Genomic DNA, 25,602 nt, shown 5'->3' with positions numbered 1-25,602 from the left:
CGGCAGGATCCGTCCGCCGGGAAGGGAAGGAGGCTTAATGATGTCGCCGTCAGCGAGGGACTACTGGCGCAGCTATTCACTTTCCACCTAGCGACAGCGCGGGAGGGCCTCCGACCCCTTCTTCTTCGCCGTCGTCCTGTCGCCCACCAAACCACGCCCCAAGAACCTTAAGGTATAATTTACTTAGTCCACATGCATTTCTCTAGCTGCATGTATACCATGAATCTAGGACATGGTTCAAAGAGGAAAGGAGTGGGGGAAAGTAGTGGGAAAAGTTGTATATAGCATGAATCTAGGACGTGGTTCAAAGAGGAAATGAAGGGGGAAAGTTGTATAGCATTAATCTAGGACATGGTTCAAAGAGGAAAGGAATGGGGGAAAGTTGTGGGGAAAGTTGTATCGCATAAATCTAGGACGTGGTTCAAAGAGGAAAGGAAGGGGCGAAAGTACTAGTTCAAAAAGGAAATAAAGGGACAAGGCTGTAGAGTTTGAGCAGGACTAGATTTGCTGCGCTCACATAGGGAAAGGCGTCTAAAGGTAACAAAACTGGGACCAGTAGATGCACATGGTGCTGGTGCATCCAATGTCCCGTGCAACTCATTAGCTGTTGTTAATCTAAGGCCCTCTTTAGTTAAAAACTCCCTAGTCTCTACTTGCTAGGTTCCAGGGACTAAACATGGACTAGAGGTTATTAAATGACATGCTAAAAGACCATGTTACCCCTAGTAATGAACTAATAGAGACAAGGTGCGATGCGTGGCAGGGGCTATTATTGGAAAAAGTCCAAAAAAGACTCCCTCGGGGTCTTATTTCTTTAGTCCCAAATGCCCACTTTTAGTCCCTAAAAGTCCCTCCTCTTTAGTTTAGATGGAACTGACACGGAGTTTTTTTAGTCCCTACACCAAAATGTCCCTGTAAACAAACACCCTCTAATAATGCCGCTGGAAAATTGATGCAATGCCACAGTTAAAAGCAAATTACATGTTTCATGAATTTTATTGTTAATATAATCTATATGTTAATATTAACCAATGCCACCGTTTGAGAAATGCTACTGTCTTGCTTTCTTTCCCATTTAGATAAGGTAGATGCTTCTTTTTGTTGGCTTCTGTGTCATCCATCATTATTGACCACTAATTGTTTCCTTTGCACCTCTGTTTAAACATGGTTATCTGCTTCACCTCATTGCCATTGTGACCTTTTGTTGCACTGCACAAAACACTTTTGTTTTAAGAGTGTTTTGTGCAGTTCAACCAAAATGTCACACCGACAACGTTGCTTGATTGCTTGATCTTAGTGGAACTGCACAAGAGGAGATCTTACTTCATATCCGTTAAGGCGAATTTGGTTCAGATCTTCTTCTTGTGAGTTGTTTGAATTCCGCATCATGAGAGGTCTGTACTAGCCTTCTTTCACATGATTCTGCAGTGTGCATTCATATGTTGTGCTACTTGTATGATAATGTTGCTTGATTTTAGTGAACTGCACAAATGGAGACAAGACTTCCAATCTGTATGTGCACCGTAATATCCCATTGAGGTAAGATAAGGATATTTCATAACTGTTGGCCTGTATTTTTCCACTTTCATCAGAAAATTAAGTTTAGTACTATACTTGTGCTCCCTAATTGACATGCCAAATCTTACATTGAAGGTGAAGCTTGTTTATTATTGAACCAAGTGATGAAGGGGAAGAACAAGGGGAAGAAAAACAAAAATCAACTCCCGGTGCTGTAATGAAGCACTGGAACTGTGATGACACAAGTAATGATATAGTTTTGCATCTTAATTTATTGCTATGGCTGGAACGAGCAATTGTTTTGCCACTGATTTGATGCCACTCTTAATGTAATATGTAATTATCTCTACTTGTGCAAACAGGGATCTTCTTTGAAGATACCATATATTTTAGTGGAACTGCACAGGAAGATGTTGGAAACATTAAACTAATCAAGGAGTATATAGTAAGCGTGGCCACCATCGTAGATAGAAACAGATGGTTCCGGAGAATTGCTTCATATGTATGCTCTACACAATAAGCCTCCTGACAAAGGTTGGTACTCTCCCACTGATTTCATCCATATGATTGAGCTTTGTCATCTCTATTGGTGTTGTGCTACTGTTTAGATACTGTCATGAAAAAGTGGTATTGTCCTTGAGAAGTGCTTCATCTGTGCTGTTTTAAATATTTCCTTTCTTCTTTTCGAGCAAACAGTGATGCTAGCATTTAGTAGTCCTCTTGTCTTTGCACAACAGGATCATCTTCCTCTGAAGAAGAATATGGAGTACATGAAGTGACTAGTTCCTATTATGCCAGGATGAAGAAGCCCTATCTATCTTATCATCAGAAGGAGCAGTTGAAGGATGGTTACATTACTCCCCACAATACCAAACTAACTTCAGCTCAGAAGGACTGACAAAATCTCCATTTTTTGCTGTGATGCGCGAGTACAATGTTGTTCTAGGATTCTTTCTGGTGAGTTCCATTTTTTTAAAAGTGTGCTCTACATGGACCATGTATGTGCCTGTTGAAACTGTCAATTCATAGTATAGTTTGCTCTATACTAATCACTTTTTTGTATTTGTGCAAACAGGGGTGCTCAGCTTGATTTCAATGGGAACTGCACAAAATGTTCATGAATACATCGAATCATTCATTTCCACCACAAGAAAGGAGGTGCCAATAAGTTCAAGGCGTTGCAACATATAAGGGAAAAATCATATGTAACATCCCAAAATTCTAAATTTTGGAATGTTATAATAAATAGATAGATTTGACTGATTGTTTGATTGATTGTCTGAAAGTGAGTGAATTCGAAACTTTTTGAAAGTTAAATGAGAGGGAATAAAAGGACTTTCCCAAACTTTCATATTTGCTTTTTGATCTCCGTGAATTCAAATTCTTTTCATCACAAAACCCTGGAGAGAAGATGACATGACTTCTTCCATTTATTTAAATGAAATGGGGTGTTTGAAAATATTTGAATTTCATTTGGGAAATATTTTCCAATTCAGAAACTTTATGCAACTCAATGATTTTCACGAGAGAAGATAAAATGACTTCTTCAAATTATATGAAATATGAGTTGGGAGTTTCAAAGAATTAAATTCAAAGTTCTTTTGAATTTATTTGAGTTTTATTCAAATTATTTTCTCCAAAAATAAAATATATGGAAAATAGGGTAACATGATTCCCTACATTAGAAAATTGGAGAAAAATTAATTTGAAATCATTTTGGTATTTTTAAAATGATTGTTGTTGGATTTTAATAGACCAGTAGCACTCTTTGTTTTAACCGAATTTGTGTGTATTTTATTTAATGCAAGAAAAATGTTCATGTCGTAGAAAATCTTTTTCTGAAAATTTTGATATATTATATGCCTATTTAGTATTCGTATTTCTTTTGTTTTATTTCTTTTTGTTTGTCTGTGAAAAAAAAGAGGTTAAAAAAACTGTTCAGCCTCACCGACTGGGCCGGCCCAGCTTCCAACCGCCCCATCTTCGAGCTCGGGACGAAGTCCCGAGCGTGGCCGACTCCGCCGCCGCCGTCGAGTCTCGGCCGGGCACGCCTCCCCTTGCCCCTCCTCCAAGCTTCTCGCCGCCCCTTCCCCCCTATAAATCCGGAGCCCCGGGACCCCGACCCCCTTTTCTCTCCTCTTCCTTAGCCGCCGCACTCCGCTGCCGGAGTTGTGAGCTCCGCTGGAGATCCGTCGCCTCGTCCCGCGCTCCACCGCTACCCTCGACCGCCGCCGACGCCACCACTGCAACCGCCACTCCACGCCGCCCCTCCCCATGCTCTTCGCTGCCTCCCGCGATGCCCGGAGCCGCCGCTCTGGCCGAGACCGAAGCCGCTGCCGTCGTCCTCCCCGACTCCGGTGATCGTCGCGGTAACCGCCGCCTCCCGTCCGTTGGATCTGGATCCAACGATCCAGATCTTTCTGTTTTTTTGTTTCGTTTTGTTTTTTTAGAGAACGTTCGCTGGTTAGGTATAGAAAATGAACGTTCGACTTTTAGTTTTTTTTTCTTTTTAATTTCAGTCCAGGGACCCATCCGTGAATATTTTCTTTATAGATCAGCCCCTGGTTTTCAAACGACCACAACTTTTTACTCGTTAGTCCAAATCCAACGAAACCAACGCTCACGTATTCATTATGATCTCATCTATCTAGTAATCCAACTCAAACATGTTTTTGAAAAGTTTAAAATTTGAATTAGATCATATTTGAATTCAAACTTCGTTTGATCATAACTTGAGTTTCGTAACTCCGTTTGAGTTGATTCTTTTTGCAAATCGAAGCTCTTGACCTAAACATTCTAATAAGGCCAAATTCACATAATTTTGGTACTGTTAGAAATTGTTTTATGTTGCAAGAACTATTGGCTTGGTTTGATGTTTTCCGAATCGTCTTCTTCGTTCTTTCTGATCTTTTGAGCGATTGCTTATGTGTGGTTACTATTGCTTGCTTACGATAGATTGACCGGAGTGTGACGAGTAGAGCTATTAAGAGTTATGAGTGCGAATCATCTTCATCAACATTGCAGGCAAGTAACACTTTGATCATACCTTTTTCTACAACCCAGTTTTATTGCATTAGATCAATCCTCACACATTGCATGATTAGGATCTAATTAAATTGTGGGATGGGAAGTAGTTGATGAGGTAGGAACCTATTGCCCTGCATTCAAACCTTTGGGAGTTACTTCTATGTTTGCTTACTATGCCATGCTATGCTAGTAGACGTGGATTGGGTGAGTGATATCCATGATAGACGTGAGATTGATAATTAATGGTTTATCTAAGGTGGCAACTTAAACACACATCTGGGTGGATTGAGGCAACTGGGGTTTCCAGGACTTGCCTGTTTTTTTTGGACCGCCACCCAGGCTCAAAGGGATCATGAGATTATTCATACTAGAAACTTCCGTGTGCAGCCACAAGCCATTATGGGCTCTGGCATAGTTGACTAAGTGGTGTGAACTCTTACAGTGGTAGACTAGCAGATGTAGGGGTTTAGGTGGTACGGTCTACCCGATCGTAAGGTGCTAGCGCTTCTGAAAGACTATGTCTCGATCATCCATTTCTCAAACACCATGTAGTGCAAGAAATCCAACGGAGGCGATCGAGTCTTGTGGGGAAAAGTGCGCAAACCTCTGCAGAGTGTATAAACTAATCATGGTTAGCCGTGTCCCCGGTTATGGACATCTTGAGTATCTAGTTCTTGGATTATCCTGTTGATCTCATCACGTTACTTTAAATGAATATTGTTGGGTTTAATGATGTTACTTAATTGGGATTGAGAATGCTGTCAACCATTCTCAATGTTCAACAACCACCATGATAGTTAAATAAAATTTATTCCTTTGCAGTAGGGAAAAATTGGCTTTACACAAAAATCTTATAACCATAGAGCTTTTCCACCAGCCAAATATGCATGTAGTGATAGTCTTTATTCATCATTCTCTATGGTGTGAATTTGCCAGTACATTCAATGTACTGACCCGTGTCGGGCTGCAACGTGTCATGTTGCAGGATTATCTTACGACAAGTAAGTGATACGTTAGGGTTACGATTTCTACACTCAACTTTGCCGTTGGTGTCGATGGGAATCCACAACCCCGTTGCTTCCGCTATATGGATTGAGGTAATAGTATTTACGTTACTTTATACATGTGATTTACCTCTGTTATAAAACCTTCGAGTACTGTGTGTGTCAGCATACCGATCCACGGATGACACTTAAGCACAGAGACTTGATCCATTCGGGTCAGGTCGCTACAAGATGGTATCAGAGCACATGTTGACTGTAGGACGTGACCCTAGAAACTGGCAAGCCCATAGCAAAGATTTTTCTCTACAAAAAGATCTTTCACCCCTCTTCTCTTGTGAGCTTATTCAAAAATTCCCTTTAGTGAGACCATACCCCTTTCCCCTTTTGACCACTCGAAGATTCCACTAATGAGACCACTCCAAGAAGTACAAGATATCGGACAACCACAACCACTACGGAATGAAGGAGATTTTACTGTGCATCTGAATAATGGAAACTACAACAGTTGAAGACTCCAAGGACTAGGAGAATTTGAAGGACCTGTAAAACTTCTAGATTTGTATGACCTAGGAAGGCTACCCTTATGGAACTTGGCAAACTATGGAAGTGTTCAATACCCGAGATCAAGGTGTATTGGAGAAAGACCAAAACATGGAGAGTTGAGAACTCAAAGTTTTGTCAAGAAAACCCTAAGGCAGGAGATATCAACTATGCAAGATAGCTCATGGCAATCACAAGGGCAGAAACACGGTTATCCGTGATCATCACCATTGATACTGTGGTCACCAAGCTGAGCTAAGCATGCATTCCTTCGGAAGGAATGGATGGTAGAAGGCTGATGGATCATCTATCAGCAAAGGATGCAGTTTTAAACTTAGCTGGTGCATCACCAGGATCTGGAGTAGTACATCAAGAAGTTAAGATGGAGCCACAAGAAGCCGTATTTGAAAGGAAGCATTTCGTGAAGAACTCAGGACCCAAAAGTTGAAAGTAGCCAAGCTAGAGTAGAAAAACCTCGAGATATCGAAGATTCGTCAGGAACGGAAGGACCATAGTGCCAATGGTTCATGTCAAGGATGTTGAAACCCGGAAGTTTTGAACACAACTCCAGAATATTAAAGGACGTCACGAGAGACTTCGCGTCAACAGAGATTGATCTGGCAAAAGAACTTGAGAAAGACAAGCATGATCGGAAGAAGCCATTGGAGGCATGAACAAGGCTTGAAGAATTTGGAGACGTTGAAGATTTATTGACCTTTAGAAGACCAAACCCTTGTTATATACCTACGTTAGATGCGACATTTGTGAGCTGTCATTTGTTTGATTTTTTTTTCTGACAGCCACAATAAAATCTGTCTTTTCAAAACTTTTGTTTGTATTGTGTGTATCCCTCTCGATCCCTCTTATCTCACCCCAAAACCCTTGGACCCAATAGAGGATGAATGGAGATGAGCTTGTATTTTTGGGACCGATGAGTCAATTGGAGACAGACCGATGGATTCAGAACATGGAGGATCACATGGAGAATAACCCTGTAGTTGGAAATAATATGACCCAGCATGCTCTTCAGTGCTTTGAAAGAGGTGCTGCTACTTGGTGGAGAATATACCAAACCATCAATGGATGGCAAGGAGTAACCACTTGGAAGGAATTTAAGTTGACTTTGCCAAAGTCTCGGGTTGTGTCCCAGAAGTTGAAGCCTTATGGAAAGGATATGAAGAAACCTTGTGCACACAAGATTTGTGGAGAAATAGGACACACCCATAAAGAACACAAGGATGAATGGCCTAATTGCGAAGGAAGTCACCCAGTTGAAGAATGCCCAATTAGGCAGATTACTTGTTTCTTGTGTGAAGGGACTACCCACTATCCTGCTCAGTGCCACATCTACCCCATGGTACAACGAACCATCCAACAGAAGAAAGAAGAAATGAAAGGAGCCCTCATGGAAATTTTAGAAGAAGTTGTGATGAAGGAACAGATGGAGGACACACCTAAAGAGGACCCGAGTAAACCCTGCACTAAGTCTTGCTATTCATGTGGAGAAGAAGGACACATCTCCCAAAATTGTTTGAATGGGGATTCCCAACAGAGGAAGTAGAATATGACCCACAGGAAATAGAAGCCCTGATTGGAATGGAAAGGTCCAGGAAGAGAAACCGATTGGATTCCAGGAAGGATCTAAGTCATATCACATGTTATAGGTGCAAAGATTCAGGACACTACCTCAACAATTGCCCAAAAAGGAAACCTCAATACTTGTCAGAAGTAATATGTTTTAGTTGTAATGGAGCAGGGCACTTTGCCAGAGAATGCCCCAAGGAGAAGGAGACTTGTGCTAGATAGTTGAGTTTGCAACAAAAGAAATGGAGTAGTAGAAGTGAGAACATTTTCTTTTATATTGAGGTGTTGAGTTGAGACATGTAATAGAAAAGCAAAAGATTGTAATCATTGGAGAATCAATAAAGTTAGCATCGTTGGTACTGATATGGATTTTATGAGTTGTTACTCTATGAAGAAGAATTTTGGCCATTCTGAGGATATGAGAAATATGTTCTATGGAAGATTTGTGCATTTTAAGGGTGGTAGTGCCCTATAAGAACCATTGACCCCTGGAAAAGATAAGGATACTCCACTGAGTGGATTTTGGACAAAATGAAAATGAGTTTTGTCTCGATATGTGTGATACCTCAAAAGTATGTAGGATGAAGTTGGAGACCGTAAGTTGTTTGGACCAAATGTGATCAAGGAGTCAGAAAAGAATGTTAAGTTTATTCGAGATAGACTAAAGGTAGCTCAGTCCAGGCAGAACAGTTATGTAGACTCAAAAAACTCAAGGAGGTAGTCTATGAAATTGGAGACAGAGCATGTCTTTGTGTGTCCCCTCTGCGAGGAGTTAAACGAGTTGGAGTTAAGGGAAAATTATCCCCAAGATTTGTAGGACATACCGAGTTTTGGAGCATAGGGAGAAGTGGCCAACAAGTTGGAGTCACCCGAAGGACTGTCAGGAGTTAATGATGTGTTTTATGTTTCCCAGTTGAAGAAGTGCCATGCAGAGATGGCCAATATTCCCCGGTAAGAACGCTTGACCCTGGAAAGGATAATGATGTTCCACGAAGTGGAATATGGACTTCATGAGTATAAATTTTATCTCGATATGTGGGATATCCCATGAGGATGAAGAGATGAGTTACCATTGGATATAAAGGAGGTATGATGTTGGAAATATGGATCAATGGAAATTCCATGATGAGTCTGAGTAATCATGTCCTAGTTTGGTGCCAATAGAAGGAAGGAAGACAATACAATTGGATGGATTCTAAGTATGCTAGGAAGCTGGAAGTTGGATGTTGGAATAACGATAAGTTGCCCGATGATAAGTTCAAGGACTACAAGTGATGAGGTGTGCCATAACCCACAGGCCCCAGGACCTGCCAAGAAGCAAGCACACTCTTGCTGAAGGAAAAACCCTGGAAGAGGATATGCCCTTATCGATAGACGATCTTATAGGAGTAACACAAAACCTGAGAGTTGTGAAGGAACGATAGATGTTTGTTTGGCTTGCAGAATCTATGGTTATATCCGAACTTGGTTCGTCGACAAGAGAAATTCTGCAATGCTTGTGAGGATGACCGAGTGATAGAATGCGAGATTCACTAAAGCATATACAGGGTAATGATTTGGGTGCGGGATGGATTGATCACCATACCGACTTACTCTTATTATTCGCCTTGCTATATGGGATGGTAAATCTGAGTGACTTACCTATAGTGGAGAGACGACGATCAAAACCTTGTTTAAGCCTTAGAATGGTATAGGTATTTTTCCTTTGTACAAGGCAGCTTTGCCAACCGTAGGTTATACGGTGAGGATCAACCTAGACCCATTTCCTGCAGGAGAAACCATAAATTGTTGACCACCATGAGATATCGATAGTTGTTTAGTTTTGGCGCCAGACCCGTCAGCTAAGAAGACTCAGTCTCGGAAGAACCTTACCAAGATGAAAGGATAGAAAAATTGTGGTAAGGTTATGCCACTACCGGAAGAGCCCGGATAAGGAATTATCCTGAAGATCTAAGAAGACCGACACTGTCAAGAATAAGGATGGAGTATATGAGTATTGATGGGACCGTAACGATGTTTCTAAGGGTGGTAGCACCCCAGACCCCGGAGACGATTGATGGATTTGAGGAGACCCCCAAACCCTAACCTTTTTCTTGCTAGCCTCTCCGAATCTCGAGGACGAGATTCATTTAAGGGTGGTAGGTTTGTAACATCCAAAAATTCTAAATTTTGGAATGTTATAATAAATAGATAGATTTGACTGATTGTTTGATTGATTGTCTGAAAGTGAGTGAATTCGAAACTTTTTGAAAGTTAAATGAGAGGGAATAAAAGGACTTTCCCAAACTTTCATATTTGCTTTTTGATCTTCGTGAATTCAAATTCTTTTCATCACAAAACCCTCGAGAGAAGATGACATGACTTCTTCCATTTATTTAAATGAAATGGGGTGTTTGAAAATATTTGAATTTCATTTGGGAAATATTTTCCAATTCAGAAACTTTATGCAACTCAATGATTTTCACGAGAGAAGATAAAATGACTTCTTCAAATTATATGAAATATGAGTTGGGAGTTTCAAAGAATTAAATTCAAAGTTCTTTTGAATTTATTTTCAATTTTGGAGTTATTTGAGTTTTATTCAAATTATTTTCTCCAAAAATAAAATATATGGAAAATAGGGTAACATGATTCCCTACATTAGAAAATTGGAGAAAAATTAATTTGAAATCATTTTGGTATTTTTAAAATGATTGTTGTTGGATTTTAATAGACCAGTAGCACTCTTTGTTTTATCCGAATTTGTGTTATTTTATTTAATGCAAGAAAAATGTTCATGTCGTAGAAAATCTTTTTGTGAAAATTTTGATATATTATATGCCTATTTAGTATTTGTATTTCTTTTGTTTTATTTCTTTTTGGTTTGTCTGCGAAAAAAAAGAGGTTAAAAAAACTGTTCAGCCTCACCGACTGGGCCGGCCCAGCATCTCGCCAGGCCGCGGCCCAGCTTCCAACCGCCCCGTCTTCGAGCTCGGGACGAAGTCCCGAGCGTGGCCGGCTCCGCCGCCACCGTCGAGTCCCGGCCGGGCACGCCTCCCCTTGCCCCTCCTCCAAGCTTCTCGCCGCCCCTTCCCCCTATAAATCCGGAGCCCCGGGACCCCGACCCCCTTTTCTCTCCTCTTCCTTAGCCGCCACACTCCGCCGCCGGAGTTGCGAGCTCCGCCGGAGATCTGTCGCCTCGTCCCGCGCTCCACCGCTACCCTCGACCGCCGTCGACGCCACCACTGCAACCGCCGCTCCACGCCGCCCCTCCCCGTGCTCTTCGCTGCCTCCCGCGACGCCCAGAGCCGCCGCTCCGGCCGAGACCGAAGCCGCCGCCGTCGTCCTCCCCGACTCCGGTGATCGCCGCGGTAACCGCCGCCTCCCGTCCGTTGGATCTGGATCCAACGATCCAGATCTTTCTGTTTTTTTGTTTCGTTTTGTTTTTTTAGAGAACGTTCGCTGGTTAGGTATAGAAAACGAACGTTCGACTTTTAGTTTTTTTTTCTTTTTAATTTCAGTCCAGGGACCCATTCGTGAATATTTTCTTTACAGATTAGCCCCTGGTTTTCAAACGACCACAACTTTTTACTCGTTAGTCCAAATCCAACGAAACCAACACTCACGTCTTCATTATGATCTCCTCTATCCAGTAATCCAACTCAAACATGTTTTTGAAAAGTTTAAAATTTGAATTAGATCAGATTTGAATTCAAACTTCGTTTGATCATAACTTGAGTTTCGTAACTCCGTTTGAGTTGATTCTTTTTGCAAATCGAAGTTCTTGACCTAAATGTTCTAATAAGGCCAAATTCACATAATTTTGGTACTGTTAGAAATTGTTTTATGTTGCAAGAACTATTGGCTTGGTTTTGATGTTTTCCGAATCGTCTTCTTCGTTCTTTCTGATCTTTTGAGTGATTGCTTATGTGTGGTTACTATTGCTTGCTTACGATAGATTGACCGGAGTGTGACGAGTAGAGATATCAAGAGTTATGAGTGCGAATCATCTTCATCAACATTGCAGGCAAGTAACACTTTGATCATACCTTTTTCTACAACCTAGTTTTATTGCATTAGATCAATCCTCACACATTGCATGATTAGGATCTAATTAAATTGTGGGATGGGAAGTAGTTGATGAGGTAGGAACCTATTGCCCTGCATTCAAACCTTTGGGAGTTACTTCTACGTTTGCTTACTATGCCATGCTATGCTAGTAGACGTGGATTGGGTGAGTGATATCCATGATAGACGTGAGATTGATAATTAATGGTTTATCTAAGGTGGCAACTTAAACACACATCTGGGTGGATTGAGGCACCTGGGGTTTCCAGGACTTGCCTGTTTTTTTGGACCGCCACCCAGGCTCAAAGGGATCATGAGATTATTCATACTAGAAACTTCCGTGTGCAGCCACAAGCCATTATGGGATCTGGCATAGTTGACTAAGTGGTGCGAACTCTTACAGTGGTAGACTAGCAGATGTAGGGGTTTAGGTGGTACGGTCTACCCGATCGTAAGGTGCTAGCGCTTCTGAAAGACTATGTCTCGATCATCCGTTTCTCAAACACCATGTAGTGCGAGAAATCCAACGGAGGCGATCGAGTCTTGTGGGGAAAAGTGCGCAAACCTCTACAGAGTGTATAAACTAATCATGGTTAGCCGTGTCCCCGGTTATGGACATCTTGAGTATCTAGTTCTTGGATTATCCTGTTGATCTCATCATGTTACTTTAAATGAATATTGTTGGGTTTAATGATGTTACTTAATTGGGATTGAGAATGCTGTCAACCATTCTCAATGTTCAACAACCACCATGATAGTTAAATAAAATTTATTCCTTTGCAGTAGGGAAAAATTGGCTTTACGCAAAAATCTTATAACCATAGAGCTTTTCCACCAGCCAAATATGCATGTAGTGATAGTCTTTATTCATCATTCTCTATGGTGTGAATTTGCCAGTACATTCAATGTACTGACCCGTTTCGGGCTGCAACGTCTCATGTTGCAGGATTATCTTACGACAAGTAAGTGATACGTTAGGGTTACGATTTCTACACTCAACTTTGCCGTTGGTGTTGATGGGAATCCACAACCCTGTTGCTTCCGCTATATGGATTGAGGTAATAGTATTTACGTTACTTTATACATGTGATTTACCTCTGTTATAAAACCTTCGAGTACTGTGTGTGTCAGCATACCGATCCAGGGATGACACTTAAGCACAGAGACTTGATCCATTCAGGTCAGGTCGCTACATCATACAAGCTACGCGCGAATTTGGTTGATTTTGGCGGAACTGCACAAAAAGAACAGCTGGTTTATTTAGCACGAGGTGCCATGTCAATGTCCGAACTGATGGCAAACCCTTCCCATTCCACAATCGTAGGCATTTGATATTTTGGAATGGGACAACCTTGTCAAATTTTGCTCATTGATTTTAGCAAGACATGCGTTTGATATTTTCAAATGGGACGCCCTTTGCTGTCAGCAGCGTCGATCAATTTTTTCTTTATTCTTTAGTTGTGAAGTAAATATTGCCTCTGACATGTGAGTCGCTGAGATGCATAATCATCGATTGTTTTGAGTGTTCTCTATGAATTGTCAGGCCTGTGTGTTTGATTGCAATGTACAGAAACGCTAAAACGCTGCTCAAACTCTTTGTACTCCTTCTGTTCCTTTTTACTTCGCACGTTGTGAAAAGTGCATACTTTTTTGTATAAGATTGGTCAAAGTAGAGATACTTTGACTGGAGACAAAACTTGTATGCAGACTAGAAAGGACCGGAGGGAGTACATGTGAAACTGCTGCAAACGAGGTGATCACCCTGGGAATAATGCTAGTACGTATTATTTTGCATGTTCATCCTATGCTAGTGATACAGTAATTCAAACTAATCGAAATAAATTCATTCATACACGGTCAGATTTCATATAAACATGCCAGATTTCATTACATTTCATACATTCTTCAACTAAAAAGGGGTGCGCTGGAGGTATAATTAATTAACCGAAGCTACCCTCCTGTGTCCCATTGAGCTGAACAGAAGCATCAGTGACTTAACAGCAGGTGCAATTGCGTAACTGACATGGTGCCTGTTGGGCCCGCGTGTCAGTCAGCCAACTGCACCAGCAGTTAAGTAGAAGCAGCGTTATTCTCCAGCAGAGCTCCCCGACTCCACGTCGCCGCCAAGAAGCTAACCGGCCGTTAATGGTTAACCCGCCTAGCTTGGCTTCAACAGGAGGGTTGCAGCGGTGGCTTTACTTGGACCTGAGCGGCGACGACCTACCGTGTTCTACTCTTCCTTGTTTTCTGTGTGGCACGGCCTCGTTGGCAGCGGGGTGGGGCCTCGACGGAGCCGGCGATGTCCTCTGTCTCGTTGCCGGTGGGCGGCGCCTCAGCGGAGCGGTGGAAATCCTCCCCCGCGTTGCCGGGAGGGTGGGGCCTCGGCTGAGCCGGTGATGTCCTCTGCCTCGTTGTTGGTGGGACAGGGCCTCGGCGGAGCCAGCGGTGTGGTCTGCCTCGTTGTTGGCGTCGCAGGGCCTCGGCGGAGCAGGGCCTCATCGATGCTAGCGGAGCAGGGACTCGTCGGAGCCAGCATTGTCCTTTGCCTCGTCCTCGGTCTCGCCAAACAGCGCCTCACCCGCTTCATCGCCCTCTTTGCTAGCCTCTTTGTAGGCGGCCGCAGCCTCCGCCACCAGCATGCGGTACCGCTAGCGCTCGAGGCGGCCCTTGCGGGCGGAGCGGTATGAGTCGAGCAGTGCCTCCTGCTCGGCCCGCTCCGCGGCGATTTGCTCCTCCGCCAGCAGGTGCTCCTGGAGGAGATGGTGGTTGTAGGCGGCGTCAGCCTACGCCTCCCGGAACTGCTCCTGACGCATCTGCCTCACACTGTTCTTATATTGGGCAGGGGCCTCGCCGATGGTCATGGTGCAATGCACCGGTGAGGATGGCACGGAGGAGGGGGTTGGCGCCGGATCGTCGACTACCAGGTTCTCCATTGAGACGTCGTCGTCCTCCGGCTGCCTGCCGGCCAGCCGGTCGGCAGCAATGGCTGTCATCTCCTTGTGGTTCGTCGTCCGCCCGTCCGAAGAGCGCTGGAGCGCGAGGAAGCAATGGTGGGTAGTAGTGGTGTGGACAGGAGAAAGGGAACGAATGCGGATGATTGCGGCTATGGCCGGCGCAGCAGTTTATATAGCAATGGTGGGCGGGCGGAGGGACGGACGTGTGGCGCCGAAGTAGCCGCCTCGGCAACCGCGTATCATTAATGTGGGCGGCATATGGACGGACGGACGACACTTGTGTCGTTTGAAGGCGGAGCAATCGCCTGCACCGGGAAGCGGGGCGGGCGGCGCTGACTGTTTCGGGCGGAAAGGGCGCGCAGGCGAGGAGATGACTTTACTTGGAGAGGATGACAATGGGGACCCACCAGGTCCATAGCCTCACGTACACAAGTGCCTCCTTATTATATATATATATATATATATATATGTGTGTGTGTGTGTGTGTGTGTGTGTGTGTGTGTATAAAACTATACTCCCTCCGTCTAGGTGAATAAGTCATATTAGAAGGTGCATCACGACCTAGGTGCAAGCAGATTGGTGGAAAAGAAGAATATTTCTCTCTTTTAAACACAACATTTAATCACAGTAGTTAAGAGGATGCCTTATTAGCTACCCATGCAGGCCATCGTAATTCATAGCATGCAAAGCGCTTTTATTACTTGCCTAATAACCACATGGACGTGCTGCATGCATTGGTCCTTTCCTGAGCAAAAAAAGGGAGGAAAGGGGTTTCCACGGGAGACAACGAGGCAGAGGTGGAAGCGCTCGCTGGAGTAATTTATTTTGCTTCCCCCTGGTTTCCTGACATCACGGTCCCACACCATTGTCAACCTATGTAGTAGTCAATAAACGAGAGAATTGCACAAGAAGCGGCTGACAACTGGGACCAAGCAGCTCGAGGAGTATTTGTGTTTTTGAGGTGTGAGCACTGCAGAGTTTTGCGATGTTTAGCCCAGATATTAATTTTTCTCCTCTGAACAACAACGAAAACATCGTTGCAGGTATTAACTTGGCGGGCTGTGGCCCGTCTAGCCCAGGTCAGATATCCATCCCAGATATTAACTTTTTTCAAGCTGAAAATGGATAGCCCAGCTATACTTTTTTAGGAATAGCCAGGCAAGGTCAAGTTGTTATTCTCCGCCCCACTGGGCTGCAAATCTTTCCTAGGAGGGATGCATTAGGCTGAACAAGAAAATGGGCTTTAAGAAATAACAAATGGGATGTAATTATAAAAACTGGGCAGTAACTATAAAAAAATGCACCAAACACGTGATTACTTTATAAAATATTATTTTTGGATATTGAAAATTTTAATTTCATTAATTGTTGCGAGCGCAATGTTTCATTGGATTTTAACGTAATATAAATTTATATTGAAATTGTATTTAATCTGACTAGAAATTTCAGGATAAAAATATTTCGGATCCCATCAAAATGTGGGAAATTTTATTGAATTCTGTTTTGAATGGTTGGTTGAAATGGGCTGTACTTTTAACAAACTGTAAATGGGCTGTAGTAAATTCCATTAGAATTCAAAAATGGGCTACACATTCTTACAAATCTCAAATGGGCTATAAGTTCTCTGCCACAGACTTCTGGCCTTACTAAGTTGATGCGTCCCCTAAAAAAATAGAGTTGACGCGTATGCAAGGCTTTGTCAACTTATAGTCAACACACGGTTCTAGCAGCAGTGGCCGTTGGATGTCCATCCAACGGATGCCGTGCTTCTTCTTCAATCTCGGATATTCTAGCTTCACCCGCCCAAAAAATGATTCCTCCCCCTGACATCTGGGGCGCACCGTTTTGGAAGCTGACCTGTGGGCCTACTAAGTTGAGGTACCAAGGGCTTTGTCAACTTAGTCGATATAAACGATTCTAGCTGCAAGTGACCATACGATGTCCATCCAGCGGCCATAGTGCTTCTTCAACCTCTGGTCTTCTTGCTCCAGCCGCCCAAAGCAGCGCCGGTCGTGCCAACTGCTCCTGCCTCCCGTGGCCGGCTGTGCTGCCGCGGAGGCCTCACCGCCCCCTACTATTCCCACCGCTGGCCAGGCCCTGCGGCGACGGCAGCCTCACACCACAGCCGAACGAGTGAACCCTCATACTCCTCTCTACATGGGCATCCACTGCCGCGTCCTCACTGGCTCCATGTCGTCCCCTTCCTAGGCCTCGCCGTCGTCCACCGCCCTGGTGCCCTCGGCGCGGCATGGTCAACGTGGTCAAGGAACTACTTCCATCGGACGCGGACTGTACGTGGAGAGTGTCAGGACCCCGATTCGAAGTCACACTAATCTAGCCTGTAACACCTCATATCACTTTGCGGCCTCACACACGGTATTCCCAGGGGTGTCGCCTTACCATGGCCCGGGACAGTGTGCGCCTTTTGGCTCACGTATATGATAGTGTCGCTAGCATCCATATGACATAGAACCCGGGCCGACATGACTAGTCTTGAACCCAAAGTGGCACTAACATACGGGGACATGCATACATGAATCAACATTGAGCATGTCGGTCAGCAGCGTGCGAATCCGGGCTGTAGCACTGGGCTAACAGGACTCCGGGAACCCAGGCTGTAGTAGGCTAGGCAGGACCCCGGATGTCACTGCGTGACATTTCCCCGAAGGAACAGACACAGGAACGAAGTGAATCACATGCCGGCCAGTCAAGTGTTCCAGAGCAGTAGTGCTGGGCTAGCAGGACTCCGGTGAACCGGGCTATAGCGGACTACTATGGCTCATGGAAGCACAAGACTACATTTCCCCATAAGAGAGGCTACCAAGGATAAACAACTAGGTTGTCGGATCCCACACATACCAAGCATTTCAATCATACACACAATATGCTCGATATGTGTAAATACAACATGGCATCACAACATAACTCTACGACTCAAGTATTTATTCATTAGGCTCCGAGGAGCCAAGTATTACAAACATGGGTCTCATGACGCAACATACAGAGCATACAAGCAACAAGCATAGGCGGAAGCTTAACTTGTATGAGTACAGACATCTACAAAAGAAGAAGGCTGAGAAGCCTGACTATCTACAAGACCCTGCCGAGGGCACAAGATCGTAGCTGAGGTATCAAGCTAAACATCGAAGTCCACACGGAACTACTAGCGTGACTGATGTCTCTCTGCAAAACATAAATTAAGCAAACGTGAGTACAAATGTACCCAGCAAGACTTACATCAGAACGAACTACATATGCATCGGTATCAACAAGGGGGTGGTGGAGTTTAACTGCAGCAAGCCAGCTTTGACTCGGTGGCTATCTTAAACTACGACTGCAATTAACTCTTTTGAGGTGGCACACACGAGTCCAGATATTCACCATATCAATACACCACTATGGACCCGCTCCCGTCTCCCTATGAGAAGGCCATCCATAGCACTCACGCTTATCTTGCGAATTTTAGAGTATCCACTTTCACTTGTCTATGAACTGTTATAGGCAACCCAGAAGTCCTTTACCGCGGATATGGCTATTCGAATAGATGATGTTAAACCTGCAGGGGTGTACTTATTCACACACGCTCTTGCCACTTACCACCATGTACACGTCGTATATCTCGACAAACTTCAAGCGGAAGCCTAGCGAGGGAGTCGGCCACGACCTAGCTAACCACACAAGTCTCTAGTCCAGGTTTATCGCCTATTCGGGTTCCATCCGTGAGGTGATCCGGCCGGAGCTTCGCTCACAGCCCCAAACGATGTGTGTAGGGTTCCCGAGACACCAAACGGGCGTCCGGTACACCATGCCAGGGTGTATCTACCGCATCATAGCCCACCCCTAGGGTCAGCGCTACGCACGGCCGCCAACACATATCCTATAAACACCAGAAACTAGTTGCAACTCCTGGACAGAGGACTAGGGTAGTTAATAAGTCGAGAGCGTCAATTAAGGATCCCAATGAGTGGTAGTAGCTGTTCATGGATCACAAACATAGAACTCAGTTCCTGAGGACGGTTTCAGTGAGACAACCCACCATGTACTCCTACATGGCCTCTCACCGCTACCTTTACCAAATCGTGTTCACACACACTTAGCTTAAACACAGTAGGACATGCTCATCGTCATTCCAATTCATCCCCGATGAATCAGACCTGACTCAACTCTAAGCAGTAGCAGGCATGACAAACAAGCATGAATGAGTAGGCACATCAGGACTCAAACAACTCCTACTCATGCTAGTGGGTTTCATCTATTTACTGTGGCAATGACAGGTCATGCAGAGGAAACTGGTTCAACTACCGCATCATGTAACAGTGGAATCGTTGTTGTCCTAATGCAATAAAAGAGAGCAGGAGCGATAGAGTGGGATTCTACCGGAATGAACAAGGGGGTTTTGCTTACCTGGCACTTCTGAAGATAGTATAGTTCTTCATCGGTGTCATCGATCACGTCATCGGAACACGTCTATCGAGAGGGAACAAATACCAACAACAGAGAAAGAACACAATCAATGCAATGCACAATATGATGCATGATCATGACATGTCAATATGCTGTGATTTGAGCTAATGCAGCTAAGAACAGAAGAGTTTGAATTGATTTGAACCAAAGGTTCAAATTCAAATTCAAACTAAGAACTTATAAGGTGCATTATCATGTTTTGATCTAACCAGCAAGGTTAAGTTGTTTCAACATGCATGAAACCAGTACAGATGGATAGATTGGATTTTTCTGATCATTTTTCATATATAAATCTTTTCATTCTGAGCTATGGTTCAATTTCTATGATTTTTAGAAGTTTTGTTTATTTTCTGAAATAAATAAGTCATTTCTGATTTATTTAAAATCCCGAAAATATTTATTGCATCAGCATTACATCATGCTGACCTCAGCAGGTCAACAGGGATGGTCCGGGTCAAACCTGACATGTGGGTCCCACTGGCTAGTCTCACAAAGCACGCTAGGGTCATAGACATGTGGGTCCGGTCAACAGCAACGTCAGCACGGTCAACTCTAGTGCGTGGGTCCCGCTGGGTTATAAACTAATTAAGCATAAATAGAACAGGGTTAATTAGGGCTTGGGTCCCACTAGTCAGTGGCTCTATGGGTGATTAGTGGTCTGATTAGTGGCTAATTAAGACGAACACGTCACCATCACCGGCGTCGTAACACCGGCAACCAAATCCGCGGCGGGTGTGCACCGGAGTGGCTCGGGTTTCACCTAAAGGAGGCTGCTTGGGCCGCGTGCGGTCCCGTTGGAAAGCTGGCACTCGGCCGCATCCAATGGAGGTGGAGGGAGGCCCTGGGGTTGCTGGAGTTGGGCACGGCGATGAGGTCAAGCGGCGACGCAGCTCGGGTTCCATGGGCGTAGGGCTGCAGCTCGAGGGTGAGCAAACGGAGGTGCTAGGCAGCACCTAAAGGTCATCAGAAGCATACCGGAGCTTCTAGTAGGAGCGGAGGGGCTCAGGGCATGGAGCTCGCTGGCCATGGCGGACTGTGGCTTCGGGTGCTCGCGGGGCAACGGCTACGATGCAAGATAGAGCACGAGGGAAGAGGGGAAATGGCTTAGAGCTCACAGTGCGTTGAATGGAGAGCTTAGCGGGCTCGGGGACGCTTCAGAGACGGCGAATCATCGGCGGTGATCCACGGGCCGAAGGTTGAAGACGACGGCCTAGGCGAGGCTGTGTTGCGTCTGGCGTCACGTGGCTTGGTCGAGAGGAAGAGGGCATCGCGGAGGAGCCTCTGGGCTGTACTGGGAGGGGTAGGGTGGCCGGTGGACATGCGGACGGCGGACGACGGTGACGAGCTCCGCTCGGGCATGTGTGGGAAGAGAGCACAGGAGGGGGAGGGAGAGCAGCGAGTGAGGAGGAGGGGGAGAGATCTTTTGGCATCCCCGTGGCGCGTTCAGAAGAGCCGGTCGTCGCGGTAGAAGCAGGAGCTGGCGCGCACGCAGCGACCACGCGCCCCTACTCGTATTGGCAGGAGGTAGACGACGCGGTGAGGAGGTGGGTTGGGCTCTCTACAGTGCTGGGCCGCAGCTGGGCCGCTAGGTGGGCTGCGTTAGGTAAGTTTGGTGGGTCTCTCTCTCCTTTATTTTCTGTTTTTTGTTTTCTATTTCTTTCTGTAACTTTAGGGCTGTAACTAAAATACCAGCACTATCTCAAAAATCATGAAACTGCTCAATGCCACTGTTTGGATTATTTCCAACAGTAACCATTTTAGTTCATGAGTATTTGGACATTTAAATTATTATATAGCATTTAAATGCCCAAATGCAAATAAAGTATGATTTAATTCAGTGACCCAATGTTGTCCTAGAAAAATGTGAACCATTTTTGTCAGAGGTTCTAGACCAAGGCGAAGATGATGAACATTTTTAAAGGCATTTCAGGTTCATTGAAAATATTTTTATTTTGATCCTAGTTGCATTTCATTTGGTGCTAGGGTTTGAATGTCCAGTACATCCCCATTTCAAGTTTAACTAAAATTTAAACATGATGCAACACCAGATACTAGCACTAGGCATTACTAGAGCTAGGGATGTGACAACTCACCCCCACTAAACAAGAATCTCGTCCCGAGATTCAAGCGTAGGGTAAGATGAAGGGGGAACACAAACTTACATAATCCTCACGATCCAGGTTGCACTTCATAAAGGCGTTGATTCAATCACCATCTTTGTCTCGTCGTCTTGCTCTGAGAACTCCAGCCAACATGGTAGTGAGAGGAAAAGGAAACTCTGGAAGGATCGATCTTCTTGAAGATCGAACAACTCAGGATCAACTCACGGAATGAGACATAGCAACATCTCTCGAGCTAAGACACGAAGCACACATCTAGAGGGATGGAGTGGAACAGATGATGAGGGTTCACTAGGTAGACAACAATTCCACACCTAAGAGGGTGGTGAACGGTGGTCAATGTAGCGAGGATTTGAGTTGCCATGATACCATAACGAGACACCCTAGAGAAGGATGACTCGTAGAATTATCCCTTAAGTGGCAAAAAGAATTACTTTTGATTCAGAGATCAATAAAATCCTCTATACCAGCCTAGGTCAAATCTCGAGCAATCGTTTGAAGGAGTTCAAAAGAATGCCATACCCTGACTAGAATGGATGATGTGGACTACCTTGTTGAAGGCAACATAATGGATGATCTCTACTTATCATCGGAAATGGATGGAACCCGTGGTAGGATGGCACAACGGCGGTGCAATATGGGAATAGAAGGCAAATGCTGGGAATGATTCTACTAACTGGGGAGAAACCCAACAGTAGAGAGTGAGCCCACTGTTTGGAAAGGTTATAACATAACCGAGGAAACCGAGAGCACAAGGATCCCTAAGGAGCAACTTCTAGAATAAGTCGCACAAAATCCTCATGGAGAAGATAGTAAAAAAATTCAATCAAGATACTACAATGATAGATCTTCCGGCTAGGTGTGTCGGCTAGAACATCAACCTTGTTGGGGCCTACATCATAGGTCTTGGAAAAGTTCCAACCATCATATCTGCCTGAGATCCAGATGTGGTTGGTAATAGGATATTTTAGACAACATGTCTGGAAAAGAAAGTTTGCAACACAAACCGATGAGATGACGTTTCGAGATTCTCGGGAAATGAACTACGGTAGCATGCTCCAAAACATGAGCTGGTTCTGCTAAACACATGTGAACATGTTGTCCTAGACAAGCATGACCACATAGTAGTCTTACAATGAAACACTACCGAGTCCTAGTCGGGAACCATCATCAAGGATATCGAAGTCCTTGCATAAGTCATATGATTAGCTCTTATGAAGAAACTTCTTTTCCCTGAACAAATCAGCCAGTGGCTTGGTGTGATGGGGAATACAAATGGAATGGAGGTAGAGAGCCTGTCAAACCATAGCATACTTCGCACATGCATGACTGACTTGGGATGGTACCAGAGGAAACAAAAACAACCTTTCTCGAACTCACGGCGGCAACTTGCATCGTTTGCACATGAACTTAGAGGAGGTCACTACTTTCATCCAAACATATTCTACATGAACGGGGCATGAAGAAAATGCTTACACAAGTTTTCAACACTAGCTGGATGTTCAACACAAATCATGGAGGAGACAAAATGTTGCTGAATGGCTCAACAGCAACTCATCGAAATTTCCATATCACTAGACTTCCACCATTTTGTGAACAATGTGATAGTGTTGGTCAGACCAAAAGATGTAATGGTGTATGCTCGAGGAGTTAACCATGAGTAAGACAACATTACGAATATCGTTGGTTTTGATTTGATTTGAGGACAGCCCATACTCGAATCAAAGATTGGATAAGATGATAGGTCCATTAACTGATCACGAGGGTCAATCCATGAAAATACCATCTTTCTTCATCACACATACAAGATATCCCTTAAAATGAACTAAGTCGAACAAGCTTTTATCTTCCAACTCTCCAAGTTGTTGTTTAGCTTAACCAACTAGCTCAGGGGTATCCAACATAGATTCTTGGAGAAAGGGGTGGTTTATAAGAAACCAACTTGATCATGAACTCAACATAGCGGTCAGGTGACAACCTGGTTATAGTTCCAAGAAGATATACTAAAAATCACGAACCACCGATATGTCACTAAGCTCGAGAACAATCTTGCTTTTCAGGGCAAGATGATATGATCAAATAAGCAAGGATTGACACTATCCTAACTCATTTATCGAAAAGTGCACCGAAAATAAGGACTAGGTAGCACGATCAATCTCAGAACGATGGTTCAGTAACCAAACGCTAAGGATGAGAATATTGTCCTTTAGCTACCAAGCAACGAAGTTGCTAGGAGTATTGATTTCACACATCACGATTCACTTGTCGGCATTCCGGTTACGATAACACAGGAACCGAGGAATGAACAACGATGGCGAGGAGTATCACTATATCAAGAATTTATGAGAGGTTGTGCAATTCTCATGACATTCTTGACATAAGACGGTAATACTTTAGGGTAGAACAGAATCAAAAGCTGGATTGGCATTTTGATCTGCGGAGCACAACTATTTTGACCCAATCCTGGGTATGGATGAGGTACTGGAGTTTGTTTCTCCTAGTCATTCTGAGATAGAATGGCTTGACGGACCACAAGAATAATAAGCATCGATAGCACGAATGCATAATTACTCCTGACTATCAATTGATAGACGAAGGTCAGAATACAACTGAAAAGGGACAACTCAAAGGAACATATCACTTTCTAAGTTGTTGATGCATAGATTAGTATGTTGAATCGAGTTCAACATATTTCTTCTGGATAACCCATGCAGAAAGGTAGAACTGGCAGAGTCACAATTACGAATGCAGAACTCCTCAAGAGTACTCTAATTGTGATCTTTCGGTTCAACGAGGAACTTATGCCATAAGTAGTTCATTATATTTGGAAGAAAGATATACCATGAACCTCGAGGACTATCGCAAAGATTACTAATATCCTAAAGGTACGAGCAACACTATCAACACGAGGTAAGTAGAGTGGATCTTGGGTCAAGAACCCAGGAGTAGAATACCTACTAACTAATAACATCACGAGATGCTTTCGAGAAAGGTGGCCAGAATCATCACACTGGGAACACAAAACATTGCTAGATTACTGAGTGGTTCTCAAAGACACCTAGGGTCATAATACTAACTCCAACATATATGTCAAGGCAATGGAGTACCTCAACAGACCGATTAGTGTGCTTAATCTGGCCCAATGGAACATCGACAACGGGAAGAAGGAATTTACAAATGCATCAGATTATTTAGAAACCTGGGATGACTCGGACAACATAACGGCTGTAAGTGCTCAAAAAGATTTGAGACATCCTGCAAAAATTGTGGAATAACCACTTAACATCACAATATCAAGGTTCCAAGATCAACTGTCAACACACAGAAATAGAAGGAACTGAACTGAGGTTTGAATCCATCAATCCTATAAGTCTCTGGATTAGTAACACGTCATCCTGACAGATAGATGAGAAGGCCTAGTTTCTTAACCCGGTAGAAAAGAAGAGGTTGACTCAGATCAGAAGGGCATAAGGTAAAGGAGTAAAAAGAGCCTTACGTTCCCTTCCACAATCAATTCCCTTATATAACTAAAGCATTTCTAGACTCAACTTCGACCAGTATGGCTTGGTAATCCTACAGGCAGACAGGCTCTGATACCAAAGCTGTCAGGACCCCGATTCTAAGTCACACCGATCTAGCCTGTAACACCTCATATCACTTTGCGGCCTCACGCACGGTATTCCCATGGGTGTCGCCTTACCATAGCCCGGGACTGTTTGCGCCTTTTGGCTCACGTATATGATAGTGTCGCTAGCATCCATATGACAGAGAACCTGTGCCAACATGACTAGTCGTGAACCCAAAGTGGCACTAACTTACGGGGACAGGCATACATGAATCAACATCGAGCATTACGGTCAGCAGCGTGCGAATCCGGGCTGTAGCACTGGGCTAACAGGACTCCGGGAACCCGGGCTGTAGCAGGCTAGGCAGGACCCCGGATGTCACCGCGTGACATTTCCCCGAAGGGACAGACACAGGAACAAAGTGAATCACATGCCGGCCAGTCAAGTGTTCCGGAGCAGTAGTGCTGGGCTAGCAGGACTCCGGTGAACCGGGCTGTAGCGGACTACTATGGCTCATGGAAGCATAAGACTACATTTCCCCATAAGAGAGGCTACCAAGGATAAACAACTAGGTTGTCGGATTCCACACATACCAAGCATTTCAATCATACACACAATATGCTCGATATGTGTAAATACAACATTGCATCACAACATAACTCTACGACTCAAGTATTTATTCATTAGGCTCCGAGGAGCCAAGTATTACAAACATGGGTCTCATGACCCAACATACAGAGCATACAAGCAACAAGCACAGGCGGAAGCTTAACTTGTC

This window comes from Triticum aestivum, chromosome 4A (genome assembly GCF_018294505.1).
Source record: "Triticum aestivum cultivar Chinese Spring chromosome 4A, IWGSC CS RefSeq v2.1, whole genome shotgun sequence".
In the NCBI taxonomy this organism is placed as follows: Eukaryota; Viridiplantae; Streptophyta; class Magnoliopsida; order Poales; family Poaceae; genus Triticum; species Triticum aestivum.
This window is presented reverse-complemented; position numbering follows the sequence as displayed.